Genomic DNA, 11,025 nt, shown 5'->3' with positions numbered 1-11,025 from the left:
TCCCCTGCCAGATGTGAGAGGTAGCCCAGGTGCGCCATCTCTGCTCTGAGGGAGCGTGCCGTGCCGTGCCGTGCCGTGCCGGCGGTGGCACATCGGGCCCGGCTGTCGCGGTGTGTTCAGGCCAGCAGCGAGGTTTCGGAAGGGTCTGTCCTTAATAACCGTCCTCGGGGGACACTCTCTCCCGCACCTCGCTCGGCCAGGCCAGGCCTTAGTCCCGGGCTCGGCGGGGACAGGGCCGGTGGCGCTCCCGGCACACCCCCACATCGCCCACCCCGCGGGCCCGCCCCCCGCCCCGCCCGCCGCCTTCCCGCGCCCCCATTGGCCACGTTGGGCGCGGGGCTGCGGGCGGCGGCGCGGATTGGCTGCGGCGCGCCGAGCCGAGCCGGGTGGAGCGCGGCGACGGGGCCGCGCGGGCAGCGGGCAGCGAGCGTGGGGGTCTGCGGCGGCGCCGGCCCAGCTGACCCCAGCCTAGCTCGGCCCGGCCTGGCTCCAGGAGGAGAGACAGCCCCGGACGTCCTGGTGAGCGACGGAACCGCGCGGGGCCGGCGGCCGGGACGCCGGCCGCTCGGGGTAGTGGCCCGGATGAGCCCACTGGCGCTGCCCCGGTGGGGAGACCCGCTCCTCAGCCGAGTGGCACTGCCCGTGGGCCCCACGGGGCCAGGACCCTCAGGCCGCCGGCCCGCCCCCGCCCGGCGGCACACCTCTGTCGCCGCCCCTCCCCGCCGGGGGCGCGGGCAGCCCCGCGTCACCCTGCCGTCGGCGTGCGGCGGGGAAGGAGGGCAGGCTGCCCTCACCCCACCCCCGCCCCGGCTGCCTTCCCGTGGCGAGAGGCCGCCAGACGTCCTCCCGCCGCTGTCCCCACCCCGGGGCACCGCCACGGCGAGGGGGACGATGCTGGGGCTTCCTGGGGGATGCGGCCGCGGCCCCTCTGCCCTCGGCTGGCGCCTTCGCGTGGGCTGAGCGGTGGGGGCGCCGTGCGGGCCCCCCTGTCTGCTCCCGGGGGTGCGGGCATCCTCGGGGGGTCCTTCGGGGTGTTTTGTCAGACCCCAGCGTGGTTCTGGGGGCCGCAAGCGCCAGGCAGGGCGCAGCCGTTGCCGGTGGATGCGGGGGACCCTCCCGAACAGGACGATTTGTTACCCGTGAGTTTCGCCGCATAAGGAGGCGGCGTGTGTAAGGCTCGGTGCCCCTTGCAGCTGCGGCGGCTCCGTAGGGCTCGTGTCCGACAAGCAGGTGCACCCTGGCGCGGGTCTCGGAAGGGAAAGGGGGAGAGACGGAGCGCGAGGGCACAAAACCCGTGACAAAACGTGTGTGTGCCATGGGGAAAATACAGTTGGCTTTGCGTATAGCTCTCCCCTTCTTAATATGTTCCAGCTAGCTGCGCGGAGATCTTCAGGAGTGGTGTTTATGTAGGCCTACTGCTGCACTTCCAACTGAGATTCACCAGTTCTTTACAGTTTCCTGTTCATCAGCTAGTGCTCGTGATGCAAAAGCCGAGCCACTAACCCAGGCTTTGCCTTGAGACCTCCCTGGCTTCACTCCCCTTACCTTTATTTGTGCTCTAAAGTAGTGCGTGGCTGTTAGCCATAGCTTTGCTTTTGCTTCTGTGAATTCTCCTTCTCTGTTTATAAAATATAGCAAAGGGAATCATATGCGAAGAAACTGAACTATTGTGGGACATTTCCAAGTCATTTTGTAATCAGTAATGAATGTTCAGGCTTACAAAAATTGGATTTTGACCTTCAGTGCAAAGACATGGCTTGTGGGTGTGAGCTCTTGAAAGAATCTTTGCTCCTATAATTTGAGGTGAAGAATTCAGTAAAGGATGAAAGCCAACTGGTATAAAAGGAGAGTACTGGTAGGATTATCTTCTGGAGGCTTTACTGCATGGAAATTACCTATTGAAACCTGTTATAGTCTGATTTTTGTATTATAAATTGATTTGAGAACATTTTTTGCAACTCGTTGCATAGGGCTTTTTTTTACTGGAATTGGTCTTCCTGTGTATTTGAGTGGTGTTAGTGTTGGGCAGATTGTGTCTGGGGTCAGGTTGTCTTCTCTGCCTGGAGTTATGTATGTAGCCTTGGAGGTCAGTGATTCACATACTGGATCATAGGTCACAGTCCTGAAGCACAGCATAGGCAAAGAAGGGTAGTATCTGGATGTCATAGTGCTTTAAACACTTAATGATGACAAACACTACACAAATGAGGTAAACATCACTGGACTGACTGTACAGATGGGGAAACTGAGGCAGACACAGGGAAAGAAAGCTGTTATTGCAAGTAACTTGCTGGGTAGCCCTTTGGACTCAGGATCAGTGTTCAGGTCTTCTGTGTCTGCAGTCAGCCAAGTGCTTCTGTGTCTGCAGTCAGCCAAGTGCTCTGCCATTACACTGTGTTGCACCTCTTGGACAATCTGGAGTCCAAAAGACTGATGCAGACATCCCCAGGTAACAGAGGCCTGAGTCTGTGTTTGGTGTTATTAGACAAGCTGACCACTTGTAAATGCAGAGGGGAAAAGATGCCATAGAACTGCTTCCTCCAAAGGCCAGGCTTTGAGTCTTCTGAGGAATAACAGGCTTTGAGGCATACTGTACAGTGAGGTGTCTTGTGCATTCAGATACAAAGTAAACTGAATTAAGTGGATAAAATTGGATATTTATGCCCAGGAGGCAGTAAGCAAGCACAGCATGCAAATAAACACCAAGCAAATCAGTAGGTGTCCTGCTGGCTGCTGTGCTGTCATTAGAAAAGAAAAATGCCCTGATCTGGATTCCTTCAGAAGCAGAGAAAAATGAAGATGCTCACAGGCTTTGTGTGTGTACATCCAAACCAGTTCTTGTTGCACTTGCCAACAGCTTGGAGGTCTCCAGGTGGTTCCCTTTGCCCTGTCTGGTTTGTATGGTCCTTAATAGTGAAGCTTCGGAACAGTTTGTACAATACCTTGTATACCCCACAGCTGTATTCATCAGCAGTCTAGCAGTAGCTGCCTGTGTGTTTAGGTACAAATGCCCAGATCTCAGTGCTGCCAGGGTTGCTGATAGGGATGACTCCTGCCCTCAGAGGTGTAGCTTTGACTACAGAGTGTTCTTCCTGGTTTATGCTCTGATCGCTGGGCCTGAATTAAAGCAGCTCAAGTTACCTCATGACATATACCTCTACTACTGCTTAACTTAATATTTTCAGTGTTTATAACACCAGGGTTCACAGAACTCGGAAGATGTCACAGCTGGTCTAAGACAAATAGGGTCTGGTGCTTGGCTTCCCAGCTCTGTTTTATGACTTCCAGGTTTGAGAGTCCATTCTGTAAACACTCCCTTTCTTTCTTATCCAAATGGAAACAGCTTGTGGAAGTGTCGCAGACAAAACAGGGCTGCTTAGCAGCAATACATTTATGAACAGTATAGCATTCATTGTTGTATCCCTGTTGTTAAGATACAGCCCTGCTGTATCTTAAAATCTTGCTGCCTTGTCTGTATACCAGAAACTTTTAATCAAATGGTGACTCTCTGAACTTGAATGGATCTCCTTTGCCTTTGGCTTTGCCTTTGCGAGAGGGAGCAGGGAGAAGAAAGGAATACATCTGGATGGGATAATTCTCAGATTTCATGTAAGACATATTTCCTCTTTATTGTTTTCAAAGACCATTTGATTCCTTCTTGCATGTTACAAATTGTCAATCTGTGTGAACTGTTTTTGTTCAAGCAGGCTTTTCCAGTAGTGCCTACTCTTCTCTTACAGTTCTTTACAAGCTCTCAAGAGGCTTTCAAGCATAATGATAAGTGTGAATCAAATAGCGAGGTAACTTATCCCATTTTAAAGAGTAAGCAATAGAAAAGAGCTGGATTCCATCAGGAGAGCAGCTAGTACTGACATGTAGGAAGCTGTGAAAGTATAACTAATGCAAAAATGACACATCAGGAGAGCTGCAGCTTAAAGACCACAGATATACTACACACATGATTATCAATGTGGGCCTATGGCCTATGAAAGGATGGATGTGCTTTAAAACTTATGTAACAGGCTTACTTTTCAGGAGGCTGAAAACACCCTATCCTTGTTCCAGACTGATCTGCTTTCAAATTCCTCATCTTTATGAACAGCAGAGGTTGCCTTAGGGGTTGGAGCTGCTACCAACATAGAGTAGATAATTTGACCAGCCACTGCTTTGTGGCTTGAAAACCATACATCTCTGTTCCTTCTTTGTTTCCGAATTTTGTGATCTGTTTTATCAGATCACAGTCCTGTTTCCTGAAATGACGGCTGTGGGCCAGGAAAACAGAGAAAGTGATATTTTCTTAGCCATGTGGTGTTTGTGCAAAAATAACAGTATTGTGGGGGTTTTCCAAAGCATGCAAAGTGTATGAAACAGAATATTGTCCTAAACTGTTTCTGTGGCTTTCAGACTCTTTTCTGATCTGTGGAAGTAGGGTTCTGTAGTGCATCCTTGTGTTAGACTGTCTTTCATTTTGCAAAATATTTTACTGTTCATTTACCATCTCTTAGTTAGCAAGATACTAGAAATTCAGGAGAAGAATCAGGTCGGAACCTTGGTTATTTGTTGCATATACATCATATGGAAGAAGGTTGTCTCTCCTGCTGTCCAGCGGAGGTATGTCGATTTGCAGCAGAGAGAACATTTTCAGAGAATACGACTTTGTTTTGAAAAGAAATCCTGCTTTTTGCTGCATGAAGTTTGTGTTCTTTCAACCTAGTTTGTGGATTTGGAGTATTTTTGCTTTTTTTTTTTGTGTGGCAGCTTCTACAGTTGTAAATTCTGTTGACAAAACGAAAACATATTCTTGCTTGAGCTGAATAGTCATTTAATTATTTTACTGTACCAGCTAGCAGCTGATCTCACTAGCTGCCTTTATGAAGGCATATTGCAGTCCCTTCTGAAGCTGTACTTCTGAAAGCTTGACACCTGCAGTGTCAAGGACACAGGTCTGCCCTAATGATGAACTTTTTAAAAAATTATAGAGCTGCACTATGCTGGTTCATGTGAGAAAGCACTAAAACCACTCAGCTAAAAGTACTGCCTTTAGTAAATGAACACTGCTAGCTTGAAGGAGAGGGCAAGAAGTGTGACCTTAGTTATTCAAATTTAAGTGATTCCCCTTTATGTTGTCTACTGCAATTATTTTAGTGAATCTGTCTCAGTTTTAATGCAGGAAAAAAGTATTTGTGTAGATGAGTGCTTATATTGTACTGTATTAAACTCTTATTTTGGCCTCTGACTGAAAGGCAGTGTACTATATAACTCTACGTGTGGCAAGGTAATAAGGCACATTAAAGGCAATAAAGCTTCAGACTTGGTGAGTTCCCCACTCAGATCTCATAATTTCACTGAAATGACTTGGCATTGACAGGGAGCAGAGCTTTCTAAGAAGTGTTTATTCTTGTAACTCTTGTGAAACTCAGTAGTGTAAAAATTAAAATCTAATTCTGATGTTGTTTCTGGGGGCAGTTTAGAGTAGTACAGCTTGCTAAAGATTTAATGTAAAAAGTCAGTATGCTCAAGTACGCTCCGGGTGACAGGATGAAGTGCCAAACTACTGGTTTAACTGTTCAGCTGTAATTCTGAGAGTAAAACAACTTCTAAACCTGTCTCCAGCTTTCCTTATCTTGAACATTTAAAAATATTCCTTATTCAGATGGAATTTTCCTTGCCATCCGCAAACAAAGTTCAGTTTTAATTTTATAAGTGAAAATACGTTGCTTTGCAACTGTTGTACCTGTATATAATTCTATTTTATGTAGGGATTTTTTAGCAATGTCCTTGAAATGCCTGGAGTTTGAAACTTGGCATAGTTTGAGGTTTTTTGTGGTTTGTTTTTTTGTTGGTTTGGTTTTTTTTAATATCACAGAATCACAGGTTGGAAGGGACTTCAGGGATCATCAAGTCCAACCTTTCTAGGAAGAGCATTCCTATACATATATACATTCCTAGCTAGATCTGGGGCAGAAGATTAGCTGGATAACAGCAAAGAGACCAAGTAATAACCCTGAGCAATTCTTACCTGGCACCTGTGAAAATACGCTAGTAGAATCTGATTTAGGCTTGGCCTGCTGGGGATACGACAACATACCCTTTCCCAGCCCCCTTGGCAGGCGCAGGTGGCTGCTCGGAGGCTCTGCACAAGGGTGATGGTGCTGGGAGTGCATCACTGAGGTGTGGTCTTCCCGAGCAGAAGGCTGTTCCTTAGCTACAGGAGGAGACAGCTGTTGTACGTGCTTCCTTCAGTTTATAGCACATTCGTATTTTGTGCTGACTCCCTCATGATACTTCTTGCTGGGTCAGCTGAGAGATTTGGATTCAGGTTCTCAAAGTCAAAAGTCTGCTCTCCATTCCCCAGTGACAGTGCTGCTTTCATGGATGTGTCGGCCGTGTTCATGAGCATGGATCCTTGCGTCAGGATCTGCACGTTTTTCTCACATTTCTTTTCATCTCTTCTGCCATGTGCATGTCACAAGCACCGGGTTTTCTTTCCTGAAGCCTTTCAGCCTGCTCACAGTGTCAGTATGATGTACTCTCTTTCTCTACTGGTCTTCCCACATAGTTTTCCAGCCCTTGTGTTTGCTGTGTCTCAGATCTGTTTTAAGGACTCTTAGTCCTACCTGTCAGCTCTAAAAACAAATGCTTTTGACTGGAAGACCATTTGTGTTTGGGTTGTTTTTTTTGACGGCTTTTATTTTTTCCTTCCCTTGTAACCTAGGCTTCATCACTGGTTTCTCACAGAACAAAGCAGTGGGTGTTGGAAGAAGATATAAATTAGTGATGATGTTTTCATGACGTCCTATTTTTGGCCTATGTTTGGCTCAATTTTGACGTATCCAGCTTCCGTCTTTAAGCCTTGTACCAGGCAAAGCACAAGGCAGCAAGCTCTTCATGGAAATCTGTACCCTAGTGCTGGATGATTTCATGCTAGCTTTCTTGCCTGTAATCTTGGTATTAAATCACCCCTTCCACTTCCTCCTTCCTACCCAGCAAATGAACAACCCTACAGATTTTTTTGTAAGAGATGTCACCTCTGCCCTTCCAGCACTTTTCCTTTCTGAATGAAGTAATGCAAGAATATAGGCTGGCAGAAGCCACTGAGGAAAACAGGAAAAAAATAGTTTGCAGGGAAAGGAAAGAATAATATCCCTCATTTGTGTATGTATAGCATCAGGCTCAATCCTGATTAAAGACTTTGAACATCACAACAGCATGCCAATTTTGGCTTCCTCTTCTAGCGAAGGATAGTGTGTGCGGAGGTTCTTGGCAGCATCCCTTGACAGTAAACACAACTGAAATCAACTCCTATGTTTTAAATAGGTCTGGCAATAATAGAAAAATGTGGATAAATAACATAAAAATTAAGTATATTAAATAAGCTTGGTGCAACTTACTCACAGTCATATTTTTTGTTTGTATTACATTTCCTCCAAATCTGTCAGTCAGGCTTTCTTCATGTTAGATGCCAAATAATGGGAACCAGCTATCTTGGTCTTCTGTCACCTCTCTCCGCATCTGGCATGAATGATACATTTTTTGCCAGGTGCTTCCTTCATACTGGTGTTGTGATGTACACAAAAAAAAAAAAATAAAAGGACACTAGGAGTAGGATGGAGAGGGTAAGTTTGTATTGAAGCATTTTTAACAGCTCACTGTATAAATCTGTTAATATAAATGATTGCCTCAGTGGGAATTGGAGGATATGGCAGGTTAAAAAGCTGTTTAGAAACCCAGACAAACTGTTCTGTCATGACAGGACAGGTTTCAGGCATAAAATGCCTCCTGGCAGCAGCAGTGCCAACCATGCAGTGCTGCATGCAGGCTAGAGGCTGTGACTTCTGAATCCGTACAGATCTCATCGTTTCAGGCGAAGCATGCTGCTGCTGAGCATACTGACAGCAACGGTCCCCAGACGGCAGGCATGAGGAATGTGTTTTACCTCTACAGACCGTACTGCCATCCACCTCACCGTTCTCTCATCCCAGCTCCAGTTTAAAGCAAGCCTTGTTTTTTGCTCCAGAGCTATTGCTGCAATGCAGCTTCCTGGAGAGGGAAATAGGATTACACAATCAGAGTGTGCTGGTGGAGGTAGGAAAGCAGAGGATGAGCTTGGCTCAGATGAACTCCATGCTCCTTGTTTGTAGTGCAGTTTTACCAGGTAATGGAGTTACAGGGGTGAAAACCTTCAGCTTGTTCCTTGGTTTGGGCAGCGGGTATTGTAAGGGGCTGGCATAACTGCAGTAATGTGATGCTTCTATCTTGGCTGTTGTAAAAAAGCAGCTGAAGAAAAACATGTAAAAGGCTAGCTTGTGTCATTAGGAGAGGGAGTAGAGGTAAATGGAAATAGTGACAAGCAGTGCTAGGGGGTGGATTCATGATGTTATGGGGCCTTTGACTGGGAAGAACTTTTGTGATACCAGCAACCATCTGTGCGTTGCAGTAACTATAGCTAACAAATCTTGTTGTGCTTTTTTTCTTCCAGTTATGAAATCCAAAATGCCAGTTCTTTTAGAAGTGCCTTTTAGCAGTAGCAGGAGGTCAGGGACTACTTGCTTAAATTCTCATCAGTAATCTTTATTTTTCCTTGGCCAAGAAAGTAATTGAAAAACACCTCTTCTGATGCAACCGCTAAGATTCCTGGTGTTAATTTATTCATAATTTTTCGTGGTGGTAATTTATTCATTATTTATTCGTGGATGAGTTCAGAGTTTGTTCATTTGCTTCTCTATAGATTTTGTAATAGTATTTTTTTCAGTCAAAATGGTAAGACTGATGATGTAGGTGATGTTTCAACAGTGAGTCAAGCGTGGTGGCTATGCTGGTTGGACCTCTTGATCTTCACACTGCTCAGTTGTTTCCTTTCACAGGTGTACCTTGTTTTCTCTGAGCTGAACTTGTGACTATGCTGGATGCAGTGAAGGGTTCGGTGATGTCTCTTCTCCAAACTGAGGATTTCTCTGGTGTGGATGGGAGATTGAGCCATGCAGGTGACAGGAGAGCTAGATGAACGTGGAGGTCTTCAAAAAAGAGGCTAAGAAGGTGCTACTACCCTTGCAAACCTGAGGTTGGTTGGGTGACACCATACATCATTTCTGGATGCAACACCTAAGTAAAGTGGTTTTGGGTTTTTTTGGGGGTTTTTGTTTGTTTGGTTTGGTTGTGGGGTGTTGGGTTTTTTTTTTTTCCAGAAAATCATGTTCTAGAGTGATCTGATAAATGATGGGAAACAGCCCATGAGTCCAGTTTTATTGTTCTGAATGGAAAAGGAGAAAGGGTGTGTTATATCTCATCAAAATCCATATGCAGCCTTGCATAACTGATCCTCTGCTCTGCCTGGTAAGCAAGCTTTGCAGGCTTGCAGCTGCATTCCTCTCATCTCTTGTGAAACTTCAACCTCTGATTACATCTTTCGCCTACTGTCACTAGTTAACATCAAAAAGGGAAAAGGGCCAGCTTGAGATAACACTGACACAGTGCTTCTAAAGGCTAACAAAGCAAGTGATTTAGTAACTTCTGTAAAGAATTATCTGATTACTGATAAATCTTGCAGTTGCCTCCATTTGAAAACCTGATTTTATGAAAGACAGGAAAAATAGGCCTTTCCCCACTCCCCCCTCCCCTCATAGGTGCTATGACAGTGCTCTCTTGGGGCCTCTTGAGAGGGAGATGTTAAGCACCACTAAAGGAGGATGGAGGGCAGCGCTTTGAAGGGAAGTCCTCCATTGTCCTATTCTGCTTACTTTGATGAGCTATCCTTAGATAATTATTTCCCTTAAAGATTTCTGTTAAGTAAATGAACAAGTTGTTTAATCTAACTACTAGCTCCTGATTCCATACTGACTATATTCATCCTGGAATAACTTGGGGGAGCTGCGTAAAATTAGACCGGCAATAGACTTACCTTGACCTGTTTTTGATATGGCAGTCATTCCTAGTGTTTATTAGTGCCTTTGTGGCAGTATTGTAGTCAGAGAGGCAGCCTTGTCTGACAGTGCAAAAAGCAGGGATAGCTGTTGCCCCATGTCACTGGACAGCTTACATTAGGATGCCTTTCTCTGCCCTTGCTACAGTGTTTTTGTGATATTTGATAGAAAGTGCATTCTGCTACTTGTCCCACCACGCTAAGGCTAGTGGTATTGCCAGCTGATCTGTTACTAACTGTTCATCATTACAGCCTATATTTGCAAGATATTTGCTTGCAGCACCCATGGATGTTCGTCATGGGATATTTGCAGAGTTGCAGGATGTCCACTGGCTGTCTTGGTTGCTGGAAATGAATAGAGCCAGCACAGAGCTGCTCTGAAACTGTTGATGCAGGAGGTGAGGCGTGCAGCACTGATGCTGGCTAGTGGTAGCATGGATGCTGGCTTTGGATGCCTCTAACAAGGTTTCAAAACATGCTTGGAGTGTGGGTGTAAGTAGATATTCCAGAAAAAAACGTAAAAATCAGGTGTTCGTCATTCCTGCTTTTAGTTCATCTATAATTCCAGTCCGATGAGCCTTCTCCTTTATGAAATGGAAATAGTGGGTATCTTCTGTGACTCCAGGAGCAGCTGACATAATGTCCTGGGTTTGTGTCCCCACTCCCAATTCGTGCAGCCTCTCTGAGCATCGCAGTTACATGAGGGTTCCTTCAAAAATTTCTTGATTCCAGGTCCCTCTTCTCTGACCCCAGCAACGAAGCTGGACTTGCTTAACTCATAATAGAAACTTTTATAAAGATTTGCCCAGTATTAGCAGCCTTTACAAAACTGTCTAATGCTTTTTAACTACTTAAATGTGACGTACAGAATCTTCACATTCATGTGATTCATAGCTTGTATATACCAAACTGAAAAAACAGTGCTCCGTCTCTCGTGTGGGTGTTAGTGTTATTGTGAGTTAGAGGGTGCAGTATAGATGTACCTCAACGAGACTTCACCAGTGAGTTTAGCCATTAGTACACTTAGTAAGGTCTAATTTACTCCTCACATTTATGTCCAGGTATTTAGTACTGTGTGAAATGTTGTCATGCAGCAGCTTCATAAT

General features: G+C 45.8%; 1 protein-coding gene across 2 annotated transcripts in view; it reads left to right on the top strand.

The window, feature by feature from the left end:
- Positions 1-372: 372 nt before the first annotated feature.
- Positions 373-11,025, top strand: part of ABAT (4-aminobutyrate aminotransferase) — a 63,422-nt gene continuing 52,769 nt past the window's right edge. Inside the window, exon 1 of one of the 2 annotated variants that reach the window (XM_064461952.1) lies at positions 373-519. The gene's annotated coding sequence lies outside the window, so the exon portion shown is untranslated. Of the gene's footprint in view, positions 520-8,065; positions 8,156-11,025 lie in introns of those variants that run through there. The other variant, XM_064461954.1, reaches the window with a different exon arrangement.

Source organism: Phalacrocorax carbo, chromosome 10 (assembly GCF_963921805.1).
Source record: "Phalacrocorax carbo chromosome 10, bPhaCar2.1, whole genome shotgun sequence".
In the NCBI taxonomy this organism is placed as follows: domain Eukaryota; kingdom Metazoa; phylum Chordata; class Aves; order Suliformes; family Phalacrocoracidae; genus Phalacrocorax; species Phalacrocorax carbo.
Note: the sequence above shows the minus strand (reverse complement) of the source record. Positions and strands in the feature narration are given on the sequence as shown.